The following is a 17,265-nucleotide window of genomic DNA, read 5'->3' on the forward strand; positions in this document are numbered from 1 at the left end:
AATTTTTGGGGAAGCGTGTAACACTTACCAGGCACCCCTCATTTTTCTACATATCTGTAACTTCAGTGCTTGTACTGGGAATATGAATTGACTTCATTGGAGAGAGGAAAATGAATGAGATAAGAAATCATCCAGGAATATTACTTCTGAGGAAGGAAATGGAGGTGGATGTGTACAGAATGTGTTGGTTGTTATTAGATTCTCTATCTTTTCAAGAAAATCTCTGTGTTTTGTTTCCATATATTTTGGAATATCAATATTTTCTTATTATTTACTTCATTAATATGTGCTGCTTAACCTGAAGAAAGTTGGAGTTTGTCTGAAAGGCCATTTTAGCAATTGTAGACTTTCTAAGTTAAGAAATAGGAAGTGCTATTAATTCCATTTTAAAGATCCCCTCCTCTCAACCCAGTTATATTTTACCTTTAAAATTATACTGTCAGGAAAACTGAATATAGAATCATAGAATATTTTGGGTTGGAAGGGATGTTTAAAGGTCATCGAGTCCAACAGCCCCTGCAACGAGCAGGGACATCTTCTTTTGGATGAGGTTGATCAGAGCTCTGTTCAACCTGACCTTGAATGTTTCCAGTGATGGGGCATCTATCACTTCTCTAGGCAACCTGTTCTGGTGTTTTACCAGGTATAACATAAAAGATTAGATATGAAATAACAACGTAGTCACAATGTGGGCTACTCTTATCCTGGCTATGATTTTTTCATATAAAGAAAAAAAAATTCTCAAAGAAAAGCATTAGCAGAGACCATAGTATTTTGTAGGTCCAAAACGAGCTGCATGCTTTCATTTTGTGATAACTATCTGACCAGCCCTAGTAAAGGCTTTTAGTTTCTGGGGAAGACAGGTTTAAAACTGAGATTTTGGAAATTGGCATATGTTTTGTCTCTTGTACTTGCGGAGAAATTACAAAAAGACATACAACTGCATTTATTGTTTTTTAAATCTGGGGCGATTGAACAAACCTTCTTCCTCAGTAAAGCTCATTTTTTGGCTCCGTCTCTCCATCTCTCTCTAGTATTAAGCAAAGTGGTGCTTTTACAACGGTCAGTTTTCAGCCATACGCCTTCCTCGGTCTGCATCACCAGTGTCACATGCCAGCATGGGGGATCTAGGAGAGAGGAGCAATGAACCAGAGAATTGCAACATCCTGAACTTCTGCTTGAACAAAATGTAACCATGGCATAAACCCCCTCAGATAAGCACTTTTCCTTGAGATAAACTGCTCTGGGGCAGAGAAATTAGCTCCAGAGAATGGAGCTTCTGGCCAGTGCAGCTCCAAAGCACCAGGTAATCTATGGTGGGCACTGTCAGCTTTCTGTCCTGGGCAGCATATGAATCACGTTACCTCCAGAAACTCCCTCCAGAAATCATTCCTACCAAATCTTTTTGTGAGCCAGGGGTTTGAATATCTTGACATATCAGGCAAATGTTAAAACGGTCATTAGAGCATTTAATTATTTAGGAAACTATCTGAAGGTGTCTTTTCTTAAGTTTTTGACCTATGTGCAAATATTTTCAATGTTGTTTAGCCTCCTCTACTTTAGAATAAAATTTCAATGTGAAAGCAATCAATAAATCACTGCAATGTTTTGAAGTTTGATATAAAAGTTTATTTTTAAAGGTGGTATTTAAACATGGACATGTCATTTTGTGATTTTTCTGGAGAAAAATATTTAATCAGCTCTTGTAAAAAGATGTTTTTCTGTTGCATAAAAGTTTGGAATTAGTCAAGTTGAGAAAATATTGGTAACATGAGTTATTGATATCTAAACTTCTCTCTGCAAGCTTACAAATTCTATCTTTCTTGGTGAAGCCCCTTAAAAGTTTTCCAGGAAATGTTGTTTTCAATATACATTAAAACACGCAGGTTCAGTAGGAGTCAAAAATGTACCTAAGCGCTTGGTTTCCTTCTTTGGGCAAAAAGCAAATCTGTAAGAAACGGACTGTAATTATTATTTGAAGTGTTTTGACTGTGTTATTTTACTGTAATACTTTTTAATGTTGTAAAGACACAAAAGAAAAATGCACATTTCAGTCAGATACGATTGCTTTTTGTAATATAAATAATTTAGAAACAAGTAAGTTTTCAATATTTCAATATATGTTTTGTTTTAGCTATTATATTCTTCTTTGTACTTAGAATATCATAATTATATATTTACATTAATTTTACAATTTTTTTTGTTATTAAATTGTGATAGGCACACCAAAAAAAGAATCTATGTTCTGAGGAATAATAATACTAAAAAGCCCTAAAGACCTTAAAGCCTAGCAAGCAAGACTTTTTTTTTCTTTGCATTTATTTAGGCACAATAGATAGAAATATGTTAGGGTTTGGGAGGAAAAGAGGAAAGATTTCAACATAAAAAATACTTAGGCTGCTTTAGCTTTTAGGACATCTAAATTTTAATGGAGTATCTAATGGACCACCAAACGTATCTGTATATTTTCTCTGTTTCAGCTACAGTAATGACCTAAGATTTTCTAAGTAATATGCATAAATTATTTTAATGTAGTCCATAAGATTGAAACAGAACAAGACATAGCACTGTGTGCCAAAACTGTCCATAAAACACCTGCAAAGGGAGATGTGATAAAAAAAAATATTTATTTTTTAAACCCTGGGAGATTTGGGTAACAATATCTCTTGATGGCTCTGCTTCCCTAGTTGTGAAATGGAGGAAATTATACTTTTAAGCAAGCGCTCTGCCTGCCTGTTACATTAGCTTAATTGTCGATGTGAATCTGCGTTATCTCTGTAATGCCCCATCCCTCCCTGCGATAACTGTTCTCTCACATCCCTGTGACAGTGTGAAGTGCTGGAGAGGAAGATGCAATATAAATACAGAGCAGAACTGCCAAGCATCATTTTTGTGGTAGGAGCCTGTGTGTCCCACACCCACCCCACAAGGCTGTTGAGGCTGGCGTCAGGTTCCTCTGTCTTCTTTAATCAGACATGCGAAGAGCTGAAAGGTGAAGGTGAGGGTAGGAAGAAGAAGGAAGAGAGGTCCAGATCTCTTTGTTGCACCAAGGCTGAGCACTAGAGAAATGCATGTCCATGATTTGAAAAGGTCATGGATTAAGTGTAAAACACCACAGGTTGGTGGCTGACAAGGCAAACAAGGTCTCCCAGAATGAGCAGCACCGTTACCAGCATGCTGGGGCACCCATGATGGGCAACATCTGGTCGCTCGCCCTTGTGCGCTCAAGGCAAGTCTGGCATCATGAGCTCTGGGGACATGGAGGCTGGTGGCGGAGTTGAGTGAGTGACCTTCAGGCTGGAAATCCAGGATGTAGGACTGTCATCTCCTTGCTTTGGGATCATCAGTGTTTTAGAGTTTTTCTGAAACTTGTGTCTGTGTTCGCTTCTGGCTGTGGCCTATGTACTTCACAGAGCTCAGGGACAAAAGTGACCCCGTATGTTGAGCTGGAAAGAATAAGCAATTATAAATGTCAAGAACGTGAAAATATGAAAAGTTATACCTGTCCAGTTCATTTAATCCAACTACTGGCATTTTAGTATGTGCAGTACTAATTAATTACAGCTAGCTTTTATCAGAAGTCTTCAAAAACTTGTAGAAAGTGTATTACTTTCTTCCAATGGGAAACCGAATTGAAGGGTGATTTAAATGATTTTTCTGAATTCATCAAAGGTAGAGCCAGGGATAAAGCTTGCATTTATGAGACCCTGACTTCTATTTGCTAGCTCACAGCACTATCAGAAATATGATACAATTCTGAGATATGGTGCCTTTACAGGTGCACTGAGAAAAGAATGCTAGTAAGGATCGTAAGGTATTTGCTAACATATGTGTCCTACAAGTGCTTTAGTCCTTCTTTTGTCTTACAATATTTTTACCATCAATTAAAACCGTTGTTATAGGGACTGCTTAACACAATGAGCTTTTCTTAAGATTTAATTTCATAATGGTTTTAAATTATAAATCATGTCCTAAACCGGTTAGCATCAAATTTTCAGGCTTGACTTGCTCTGTTGCAGTCAATTCTCAGCTTAAATTCAGGCCCTCTTTTCTCCTTGTTCTCTTGCTCACGTACTTTAGCGCTGTCTTCTTTGTGTGATTCTTAAATCTGAAAGAACAAATGTGATTGCTTTGCAGATTAAAACTGAAAATCAGTTATCTCATGAAATAAATAGACAACCAAGCTTGACATTTTTATTCTTGGTAGGATGACATTTAAATTGCTATTGATCAGAAAAGAAGTTTGGTTTGAGCAAAAGAATAAGGATAAACTCAAACTTATTTGCTGAGGCTTTGTAAACAATTTAGATATATAACAGACACTTAACAGGAAAATGTATGTCTGCTGAAAGTCACTAGATTTTGTTAACTCTGTAATGCTCTCAACTTTTAAAATGTCTGTTGTTAAAGAATAATTTTGAATCCCACAGATTAAAGTTAAAATCATAGAAGAGAGAACTAAGGTCTTCAAGTACAATTTTTTAATATTTATTTCTAGATTTTGGAACATGCAGTTGGGTAGTGGCTTTTTGGACCTTGTTTTGTGATGGGTTTGAATTTTGGAATTGTTTTTATGTGATGGTGGTTTTTTGTTTGGGGGTTTTGTTTTTTGGGGGCTTCTTTGTTTTTTGGTTTTGGTTTGGTTTGGTTTTTTTTAAGGGTAAAACCTGGAGAAGCTTGTAACATGCATGATCTTCTTGGAAGGTGAACGTTCCTCCCTATTCTGTGGGATAGCTGGGTTGATTTCTGTTTTGGAGCCTCTTGCGCTGCTGGACAGCAGGCGATTGCAATGCTCTGAAGTAAATTCTAGCACCTTTGGAAGGTGTTAATGTCCTTTGCCACCAAGCCGTGACATGTTAGTGACACTTTCAGATGATTAAAGAGTAGTTCTTAAAATATTTTTATCCTGGAGGCTTTTTGTGATATTGAACTTGCTGCATGTAAAAAAATCAAGGTCAACAAACAAATAAAATCCTTCTCTTTTAGCTACCCAAAGGGGCCTGAAATATTATAAAATCCAATCTGATGGACACCAAAGGTCTGATGTTTGCTTAGCATCCTTTTTGATTCAAAAACCCCATCCTTGACTTCTGACGTCTAGAATGTTTCTTTGTGGTAACTACAGTTTTCTTTTCCCTTTTTAATCTATGTGGTTTATTTAGCTAGGATCTGAACACCTTTCAATAATTTTAGAACAGCAATAATAGCGCTGTTTTGGTTCTTGCATGTATAAAAAGCAATCTTAAAATTCCTTCATTTTGGTTGTAGCGTTTATTTCTGTGCTAGGTTGTCCTTCTGAAGTACTTGAAGAAAGATATGAAGAAGGTCCCAGAAGGGATCTTTCATTTCTAAAACAGTTAGGGATTTCAGGACACTTCATTTTTATTTTTTCTCTTGTAATTTTTCTCAACATAGGTCATCTTACCGTCTATTTTTTCACCCCACTTTACCTTTTACATTGTGCTTCTAATCCACTGTACAGATGTGTTACGACTCCCTTGATCCTTCCTCTGAGGCATCTGGAGAAGATCAGTGCTAAGGTCAGGCTGTTACAGTGGGTGAATTTGTGCTCTGCCTGAATTACAGGCAGAGAACTTATGTTCTTCAGTGATTAGATTTGAGATGGACAAAACTCAGCCCTTTTCAACATGTCATTGCTCTACTAGTGTGCAAGTCATCAGGTATATACACCTTTATAAGAAAAAAACCAGCACTCAAGGTGGAAGATACATTGTGGTCTTTGCTTGAGGCTGAACTTTTTGGCTGTAAAAATTAAGAGTATTCCTGGAATAGGGAAGAAATAAGGGAAGAAGGAAAGAAGCGAAAAAGATATGCCAGCTTTATCTGTGAATTGTGAGGTTTGTTGGGGTGCAGGTCAGTTCTTTAAGACTACTCACGATTGATAGTAGAAAGGGATCTGGACTGAGCCTGCTCTATGCTTTGTTTACACATAAGGATAACTTACTGGGGTTTGAAAAGATGTTTTACTCTTGTCCTTCTTTTAAATATTTCTGTTTCCTTGGATACAGATAGCTACCCAAAGGAGCCTGAAATATTATAAAATCCAATTTGATGGACACCAAAGTTACAATTTCGAACCAAAATGACCTCATTTTAATAGAGTCCTCCACAACGTGCACCGTGAAGTTTGAGCTGTTATTCATCAGAGGGTATGAAGTACACTATTGCAAAGATACACTGATACAAATGAATGGTTATGAGAATTTTATGACCCACTCATTTCTTTAATATCTTAAGTAGGATGAAGCAATTGGCTGACTAATGAGATTTTAATGGGAGTAGTGGTCTGAGTGAGGGGAGTATAACTGTCTTCATTGAGTCTAAATCTGTCCTGCTTAGAAATTTACTGTCCTGAGAATTTTTCTTTTAGTACTGGAGAACTGGCACTGACAACATTACCAGTATATGTAATGGTTTGGAAAAGGCAATGACAGCAACAGAGAAAGTAATCTTCCCAAATGTGAGCATTGCTGGTGAGTGTTTTGAGGGGACCTGCATATTTTCAGGAACCAACTAGAATTTTCTTTTATCAGACCCCAGGACTTCAAATCTCTGTGGCTCAAAAGACAAATTTCATAAATAATTTCCAGCAGTTAGAGTACATAGCTTTCATTTTAATTTCCTACCAGAGATATGCAACATAATGTGGGAGCATAGTGAAATAAATCTTAGTTGTGTGGGCTTTTGTTTGTTTGTGTCCTCTAATATTATCTTTTAATTCACTCCAACTTTTTCCTATAATTTTTTTCCTTCCTTCTGATAGTAAGAGCTCTTCGCTTGAAGAGTTTACTTTTAGCTGATGTATCCTTTAAGAAATTTTTTTCTCTCTCTTTTTCCTTCTCATCCGTTTCCATCTGATTCTTCCTAGTCGGTTAGCAGACTAGCATAGTAACTACGTGTCTCACAGTTTATATTTGATTTCATTCCCCTTTTGGTCTAAAATTGCTTTCACGGATGTCTCTCTTAATGCTGTGTGTTTTGAAGTTTAACACCTTCAGGTCAATTAGGTCTCTTAGATTTATGTAGAGCTTTTTGTTACAGTAGCAGTACTACTGTAGCTGTTATGGTCTATAATATTTTGGCTGGAAATAGCATCTTAGACCACCCAATGTAGTCTGAAAGAAAACCTGCAGCTTATCAGGATACATGCTCTTCCTGTCTGAAAGAGAAACAGCAATCTTTAAAACTAAATACCATTTGAAAACAATTATTCTAACTTATTAGCTTATTCTAATTAATTAGCTGTGTTACTTAGACCATGGGATAATAGATAATTGGTGTTTGTGTCTGGATGGAGGCGTTAACCATGTCTTTACCTTTTTTCCTTACTTACAAGAAAGGGAGAGAGAGATTTTATCAACTGTGGGATGTTGTTGGTTAACAGAGGGAAATCGCAATGTTCCATAAGAGCAGTGCCTCTACTGAATACATAATTGTGAGTATCCTCCAGTGTTACGAATTCCTGTTTCCAGCTTGCGTGTGAATTAGTTCATCTTTTACAGGCTGTTTGGGAGCCTCCCTGGGAGGGTAGGAGACAGGGGTCTTTTTCCCTCACTGTGGGCAGGTCACATTTGATGCCTGTCATGTATTGGGGAGATTCAAACAGGAGCTGTTTGAGAAGTAGGACTTTCTGGGTAATATTTCTTAAGACTGAAACTTCCTCCAGCATGGGTTGTAACTTTTCAGGACTTTAATTTTTCTAAGATAAATAAATAAATAAATAAATATTTGTCCATAGGAGGTATTTTCCCTGAATACTGTTCTAGTCAAGTAAAAATCCTCTTTAGGTAGTTCAGTGGTATTACAGTGGTTTTGCTCAGAAAATATGGTGGTATTTAAAGGGATGACATATTATTTATATTGTTTTTATTGAAAAATGAATTTATAATGACTAATTAGTGCAACTACTGCTGCTACTTTTTCAATAATGATATTGATAAGTAATCACTCTTGGTTCATAAGACATGTATTGAATTTTTTTCATCTGGTTGGAAAGATTGCTGGGTTTTGGAGGTAAAAATTAGTACCGACAAACTCATGCTTCTTATCTGCCAAAGCTTAGAAAGGACAGGAGAGTCTTATAGAAGGCTCAGGGCTCCTCAGCCTAAATTGTTTTTGGTTTTTTTTTTTCCTGTCCTTAGAATGACAGTTTGAGTATAGACTCCTACTACCATAGGAAAGCAGGAGATACAGTACCTTTTTTAAGTTTGTTGTAGTGGATAATGTCAGAGCTGCTTGTCAGCCTCCTTGATGTAGTCTTTCTGGTTTAAGATTACGATCTTCTTTCTTTTGTCTCCTACTTTAATTACTATTTGATGGCTATAGACAGTATGGATTTTCTCTCTGAAAGATAACAACCTTTTTCTTTTCTATAGCCCTTTCTTCTCTGTAGTCAGAAAATATCTTTCTTTAAGATAGTCTGACTAATATATGCAGTAAAACTTAATTGTTTGCAACTTGTACGCAGCTTTGAAATTTCCTCTGTTTCAAATCTGAAGAGCTTATGTGCCTGGAAGTCTATTTTCTTTTCTTGCTAAAGGATTTTTTTCCATAAATCTTGTCTTAGCTTGGGTGAGAATCCTTTTAAACCAGATCATTACCCTACATATGATATTAAAAAGTGATTGAAATAGATTCAGGTACAGCCTGGCCATCATCAGTGCACTACATTTTTTGGCATGCCTTTAGGCCCACCCAATTCAAAATAAGACAGCAAAAATTCAGTAAAAGTTAGATGGCTTTGCATTAAGAAGAGTGACTTTAGGAAGTTGTTTAATTAGCACGTTATGGAATATAAGCCTTTCTTAATGAACTGGCAGCTCTGCCTAGGCAGCTAAAATCTTGACATCATCGTTTAGTAAGCTTAGTCAGATAAAGGTGGTGAAACCCAAAATACCTGTCCACATTCAGGAAAACCAGACTTCCTAAACAATTTTAAAGAAGGACACAGATGCCTGAAATTGCACAGAGGATAAATTTAGGGCTTAAATTCCGTGTTTTGAGTTTTAGAATTCCCAGTCCTCCTTGAAGTCTTGAAGAACAAAAATTTTGTTAAGTGAATGTTCCTAAGAATCTAATTTTTGTCTTTGTGTTCTTCCATAAACCAACACTGCTTTGGCAGAACTGAGTAGTTCAGTGTGTTTCATGGGTGCTGAGCTCAGCTACCTGAGTAGCACCAGAGCAATGCTCTTAGCAGTGTGCATTATATTGAATTTTTTATTTATTCATTTATTTATTTATTTATTTTATGAATAAGGGTCAGGAGACAGCACAGCTCCATATCAGAAGGGAAAATGGAGGGGAAAATGAGTGTAGACTGTGCTGGCCTGCTGCTCCTACGGACCTGCTGACAAGAAGGGTGAAGGTGGCCGTGGCTCCGGTGGGAGCAGTCTGATCCTGTTCTTATGGCACCTCCTAAGCCTCTGGGGCTGCCCAGGGCTTGGTGCAGTGGGAGTAAGCTGTGGGGCCAGGGCCAATATGCATGGGCCCAGGGAAACGTTCTGTTGTAGGCCAGCACACCCCTTTCCTCCATGCAAAAATCTCAGGTCAGCCCGAACCATGACTTTCAGGCAGCAGCAGAAACAGAGGAGCTGGAGCTGTTGGTGTTACACTGTCTGTGGGATTGCGTATTAGCTATAGTACGTAAACCAGTCCTTGGGGTCCTTGCAGTTATAGTCTTCCGCTCTCAGTAAGATGTATATCCTAATAACGAAAATAAAGGATTATGGGCTGTTTCCTCTACAGTAAGGTCAGGGCTTTACATTGTCAGTGGGGCATGAGCCCTGTAATTGAGCAGTAGTCCACGAGATACAAAGTAGAATAAGGGCCACAAAGTCTGTAGCTCTTCCTTCTAATAGTTTTTTCCTATGTTAAATTAACAAGTTTTACATAGTAAGTACAAACACACAAACAAAACACCTCAGACCATCTGGAGGAACAGAACTATTTCAAGAAAACAAAAAAAGACATCAAGAGTTACTTTCCTGGAGACAGTTACAGATATTACGAGTGACAGTATTTTGCAACAGAAGTAGCATGTCCCTCTGTTATTGGCAGTGGGGAAAAAAAACAAATGTCAACAAGAACTAATTAAAGGGAAAGGATTTACTTTATTTGCTAAACAGGCGAGAACAAAAGAGTTTATTTGACAACAGTTTGCCTTTGTACGGTCAGAAAGCTATCGATGTGCAGAGCCAGCAGTTATGGATGGGTGTTCACCAGGAGAGAGTACACTTATTTTTCAGGAAGTTTAGGCCACTTACAATTACCTTTTCCACTTGCATGTGTTTTATTTGCCTTCAACCTTCCTTTCCTACCCAAAACAGGAGATCCCACAACAGAACTTTGGGTGACTGCAGATTTTTCTTCTTGATAATTACGTTCAAAACTGTAACACGTGTTCCTTTTTCTGTGGAATGACAGATTAAGAGATAGGAAATATTTCTTAAAAAAAATGGATTTATATTGTTGATAACTTTAACTCTAATTACTTGTTTTAAAATAATTTTAGTTTATGTAATGTATATCCAGCTTATATGACTGGTCTGGTCCCACTCTTGTTAGTGGGATCACTGTAATCTTCCAATCCATTTTTGTTTTGGCGCTCTGTTCATAGCTCTATTCAGTCTGTCAAACCTTTTGACAGCCAACTCTCAGCATCTGCCAAGCTGGCTATCTTTAATTTGAGGAAGGAAACACTGATAGAGATGGTTTTCTCTACAAGTGTTGATGATTTTCTCTAAAAGGATGAGTTCCAGACAGTGAGTCATGCATGCCTTTGGGAAGCAGTCTATACATCACGTTAGCTGATGGAAGTTCCTACATTATCAGAAGTAGGATGAAACATAATGCTGCAAATAACAGTTTCTAGATATTTTTTTTTTTAACTCAAGTGAGCAAAGTCTGAATTGTATGTGATAATACACATACAATTCTACTATGGCTAATTAAATATGTCATCTTGCTTTAGGTAGATTTATTTCATGTTAGACTCTGATGTAGTTGATGTAAACTGGTTTTGATTCAATGGAGCTAATTTACATTGGTTAAGGATCTGGTCAATTATATTCTGATTATGTCATCTTGTAGGAGGAAAATAACAAGGAGTAAATTCATAACCTCATGTCTCATTAAGTACACCATCAAACATTAAAAAAAGTTCATTAAATAATAATTCTGTATAACTAAGCAAGCTTGGCTGTGGCTGAAGATACAGAATGCATGCATAATTGACAAGATAGGAAAACAAATTACAAAAAGGGCAAGTTCAGCATAACCTCAGGAATATGTTAAAATTCATTTAAACTCACCGTTGGGAGTTTTGGGAGAATGTCTTCATTTTTATCATGGAAATTAATACAGTTTGAGGAAATTAAGAGTACACTAAAATAACTCAGCCAAGAAAAAATTCCTCATATTGGCAAATGGACCTGCAAATAATCATGTACAATGACTACTATATAAATGTTTGCTGATGTGGTTCCACTTGTCACTTTCAGTATTTCCATATTGATAGACTGATATCTGATGAAAGGAAATTTTTGACTAGAATGTGCCTTTTTTAACCACAGATTATGAGAAATTAATATTTTATTGGAGAAGCATCAACATGTACTTGGTGATTATTTTAGGTGTCTTAGATGCCAAATGTAAATGCTTTTGTGAATAAGACTAGGAATAGTTAAGGACTTAAAATCAACCATCTTATCAGACTTTACTGAACTGTTGTCCAAAATTAGGCAAATGTATAAGAGACAGAATTTCTTTCCTGTACTTTATAGAAAGATACAATTCTGTATCCTTGGTCCTCATTTTTGGCTCGAGTTCTATTGTTCTATTTGTGCTCTCTGCCTAATGCCTGAAAACATTTCAGTACATTATTGTTAGGTTTTTTAAAAAAGTTTTAATTAGAAATAGTAATTGCAAAAAGCAAATGAATTAATTTTTAGAATTATAATCTAGCTATTTTATGGGTAGTATTCTCTCTCATAGGTGTAAGTTATAACTTCTTCTCCATTGCATAGTCATGCCAACATGACTTGCTGGTTTATGTACGATACTATTTCTTCAGTATACTGCTCACCGTGCTGCCATAGATGGAGCTTTGTGTGGACTGACAGGTCTGCTCTAAATCAGCCTGTATTATTCTAAACCTTGCCTTTTGTATACTTGATTAGATATGCAGGAAATAGTAGGGAATTATATAAATTTCCTACGTCATTTAAAAGTGTGAGATTTGGTATCATAAAATAGCTAAAGTTTTGAAGGGTGCTTTTTTTTATAGCACAGATGTGTTTGTATTCTACACCTGTCACAAAGGATGGACCTGTGTATCTGTCACAAGTATCTGTTTGCTAATTATAAAGTGAATTTATATTTCAGCTGCAGTAGCAAATCTTTCTATCTGGATAGATACAGGAGTACACACTGCCCAGGGCAGTGTCCTTCTGAGGTGGAGCCCAAATCCTCTCCACCTGCTGCCACTTCAATCTAAATGACAGGCATGTTTATTCCTTCCTGGACCTGCTTTGCTCACTAGTGCATCTCTTTTATAGTCTTTTTTTTTTTCCTCCTTTCTTTCTTAATTAAATGAATATTTTTTTACCACTATAGATGTACTTATCCAATAATATCTGTGTGTAGTGATCAAAACAATGTGCAAATGTGTCTAATCAAACTAAATGGAGAACTAAGTTAAACAATGATTGAATTTTGGGGGAAGCATTGTACCAGCTAGATTTTAAACTGGCTTTTAATAATGTATTTCTAGTAGCACTTTCTAAAGTCTGTCTCATGATCTTCAGGCATATTGGGATTTTCTGAATTGCCATAGACACATGAAATGTCATTTTCAATTATTTAGATCACTGACCTTTTCAGTATTTCTTCTTAAATAATCTCTGTGCCCATGATTTGAGTTTACTTTGTACTTTTTGTGCCATAATCTCTGCTGCAATATGGATAACAGAAGCCATGAATTCTTAGGTATGAGTTGTAACTTACAGGCCTGTGCATAAGATTGCAATTTGGAAAATCCTGACTTCATATCTGCCTTTGTTCTTGACATTTTTCCTGTAGCCTTGCTTAAAGATAGAGGATCATTTTTCTACTTGTATATCCTGAAACATTTTTTCTGGGACTGTGTTCATATATATCTTTATTGGACTAGCTGCACTGGTTTAACTAATGGTCCCCTAAATAAATGGAAATGGATTCCTGCTTAAAAGATCTTGCAGCTTAAAGAAAAGGGAAGTCATCTAAGGATACAGGCTGTGTGCCAGAACTTTGCATGAAAGCTGTTTGTTGGGCTTGTTTGGTCTTGTGTTTTGTGGTTTGGGTTTGGTTTTTTGCCTTTTTTAATTTTTTTTTTTTTTTCCTAAGCCGTGACTGAAAAAATGCAAAGCAGGATTTCAGGGTTGTTATCTTTCCCATTTACAAAAGAGAAAACGGAGGCATAAGGAAGCCTGGTGACTGGCCCACTGCCACCAGCTGCATCAGTTGCTGGTGTAACAGCACTGACAGAGGTGCTGCACTTGGGAGCCAGACAAGGTATCTCTTTGGTCAGGATGCCATTGAGCTGAATGGTGTTTGCAGCTTCGATGAAGTTTGACTCCCCCTTTTTTTTTTTTCTCCATTTAGACACACAGACAAATTCTTAATGATCTTATCCAGCCTACTGTCTTGCTGATACCAAGAAACAATAAAAATATATAACCTTATATGCTCATCATCCTTCTTGAGAAAAGATTACATGTGGTAAAAGCAAAAAGGTTTGCAGACAGCTGGAGTATGCCAGCCTTGGCAACTGGGGACTGTGTGCAATTTGGATGGATGTAGGAAAAAAAATGTAGAGGGTTAATAAGAGGTTGTTAAAGCACAGCAGCAGGATAGGATGAAAGCAGGTGGGACTACAGAAGTTCATCTGGAGTCAAATATTCAAAACTGTTAACTATGAACTGTTAATATTATTTATAGACCAAAGTAGAATAGTGGTAATCAGGACACTGTAAATGTAAGAAGATAAATCACCAGAATCTAAAAGTAAGCAATTTCCTTCTAAATAAAAGTATTTTTTAAAAAGTAATTTGTGTTTTATTTGTCATTAAAGAATGAGAGGTGTTTTTTCTTTACTTCCACTTGCAAGGCCCAGTGGATAGAAAACATTAGCAGTAAGCAGCAAAAGCTTGAGGGGAAAAATGACCGATGTCACCTTTCAAGCCACAAAAGCTGCAGCAACTGAATTTTTATGTTGCTTCCCAGCTCACCACGATGACTTACAGTTAACATTTGCAGCACTGCGCTACTGAGAACTAAAGGCTTACTCAGCAGAAGTAACGTAAGGTGAATACATGGTGCTTGTTCATATGGGGTCAGCGTGAGCTGAAAATGCTTCATACCATGCCATCATCAATATTACTAGATAGGGAATGCAACCAAATGATAACAGGGCTAGCTATGACCTTGGTGTAAGTGACAAACACCTTACATTATAGCAGTTCACAAGTGGCAATAAGTAATAGGGCTCGCAGAGGTGGCCATCAAATATAAGTAATTAACTGAAGCAATGTAGAGAGAATACATGAGCCTGGGAAATGGTCCAAGAAAGAAGTATAAAAAAAACCCCCTCAGACAAACTGGAGGAAAAAGACATTTTTGTTTTAAGACAGGAGACTTATGAAGGTTGCTGATAGCATCCTGGACTGGCTGGGAAGTGGAGATAAGTTGGGCGAATGCTATATAAAAAAAAAATAAATATCTTGCATGGCTTGGATAATATCACATTAGCAGAACTGGTATTTTCTTTCTTGTTCACAGGCGAAGCGTATAACAAAACGATACATATATCATGGGAGATGGAAGGGAAGGGCACATCTGGACTGAGGCTTAAAATGTAAATATATCTGGGGCCAACATCATGTACTTAGAGTAAAAAATGATAACCTTAGCTTCCATTATCAATATTTGGTTTTTTTAATTCTTATTGTCACCACTGGGGAAGGAAGGGGATGAGGCTTGAAAACATCTCCAGCATGTAATTGAAGTAGTGATGTCTTCCTGAGTCAGCAGTTGAGGGGTGGGGAAATATAATTAAAAGAAAGACTATTCCAGTGCAGAGGTGTGTCAGAACTACAGGTCATGCAGAAAGCATTAGTCCTGCAGAGGCATTTCTAGAAATGGAGTGTGTCTTGCAGACTTTGCAAGCATGTACACCCTTATTAAAAGCATAAATTCAGAAGAAAGCTATTTCTGCTGGCTTTGTCTCTAACCATCTATTACTTTCAAAAGCTTTGAAATCCATGCTGTGATGGAAGCTCAACCTCCAAACTGCTTCAGTCTCTCACTGTGAGTGTGCTATCTTGCAAATATCAAAAGCCTTTTATATTGTCTCACAGTAGATCAAACTTTATTATCTGTCTTCACCATATTCAGCTTCCCACCTTTTCTGAGACCTGGGTGTTATAACATGAACAAAGAACGTTTGCAGGTTCTTGCAACAGGGAAGAGCCACACACTGTACTACTTTTAAACCCAAGACTTTATACCTCCATTTTGTGTACCCTCTGGAAAAGGCTTATGTTGAGAAATGGAAGGAAAATATAGCATACTTTTCCCCTCTCTTTGTGCTTTCCAGGGATGATTGAAAAATACAGCACATTGCTTCAGCACTTCAGGCAACCAAGGACTGGGGCAAATGATCAGAAAGTTGTAAGCAGCTCATTCATTTGCAATTGAGGAATTGCAAAAAATGAGGAATCTCGTTTTTATAGAAGACAGTAAGAATTTCTGTATGCACAGGGAAAGTTCACTGAACTCTTACACTGCTCTTCTGGGAATCCCTTAACTGGACAACAAAACAGGCAATAGTCCTCTTTTTTTTTTATGCTTTCCCCTTTCAATTTAGTAAGCAGAGGCAGTCCTGAGCAGGTGCTACGGAAAAGAAACAATTGCCTAAGATTGTCCCATGGCTCATATCAAAGGTGCCTCTGAAACTACATGACAAGCAGGGAGATTTGAAGGGGAGACAGAAATAGAACTTCTTCAGAGGCTACGGTTGGAGAGAGGTGACCCAGGGAACAGGATATCAGTTCATGATCACACAAAAACTGGTTTTCTTAACTGGAGCTGTGGACCTTTTCATCTATACCAGGAAATCAGATTTTCTTTTTAATCTGCACATGGATGTTTGCAAGTGTTCAAAGTTTGCAAATTGGCCAGAATTTTGTAAGTACTCAGCATTCATTGTGCCAAGTCCATTTGTGAGTAGCTCCTTTCCCTACAGGCAAAACAGAAGTCAAGCCCAGATACTTTCAAAAAGTAAAGGCAACTTTTGTTTGTATGTGCTAGCAGCACAATGACTTCAAATCCTACGAACAAGTGGAGCTTGGTGGTCTTCAGCCTGGCAATTCCAATGTGTGTCTTGAAGAAAGTAGAGAACAATAGTAGGGAGGTTGCTGGAGATCTTAGGTCTACATAGGAAGGTATTTAAGTCCTTTGTTTGCTCATTAACAGGTCTGATGACATTTGAGAAGCAGAAATAATTATGTGGTTGCCTTGCAAATCTTCACTTTTGGTTATACATTTTTAGCAGTCTATCAGTTATAAAAATGGATATGCACTGATAATAGCTTCCAATACTAATTGTTCAAAGACACTTTATCAACGAGTCAGTCACTTCTTAATGATATCTGAATCCTGCAGTGAAGGACAAATATTCAAAATCACTAAAGGATTTAAATAACACACTTCCAATGGACTCCAGAAAACGGGTTGTTTTTATAGGTATTTCAATGCTTTTGAAAATCTGATATTGAATTCCACTGTTTAGACATGTATAAAACACCTAAAGAAGTAAATTATATACAGTGTACCACATGCAATTTTAAGGTAAAGTCCATGAACAATTCTTGAGTGCTATCTACTTGCAGAATTATAAATAATCACGTAAATATTGCTGTATAACTTGCTTTTTTTAGTGTGTATTCTGCAGTAGTTATAAATTTTTATTCCCATGTTTTTCCAAGAATGCACCATCTTTCAAAATGGTAAATAATCTTTTTTTCTTGAACAATATCCTAGCTGGAAACGACATTGAAAACAGTATAATTGTCCTTGTTCGTATCATATGTGGAATCATTCCTCTTTGCTTAGGTTTATAAATTGGCTTGTCATGTTGAATATTATTCCAGTAAAATTCTGTGGGAAACTTTGGAAACTCCCTTGGAAACCCTCTAAGTGAGAGCTGGT

Source organism: Falco naumanni, chromosome 2 (assembly GCF_017639655.2).
Source record: "Falco naumanni isolate bFalNau1 chromosome 2, bFalNau1.pat, whole genome shotgun sequence".
NCBI lineage: Eukaryota > Metazoa > Chordata > Aves > Falconiformes > Falconidae > Falco > Falco naumanni.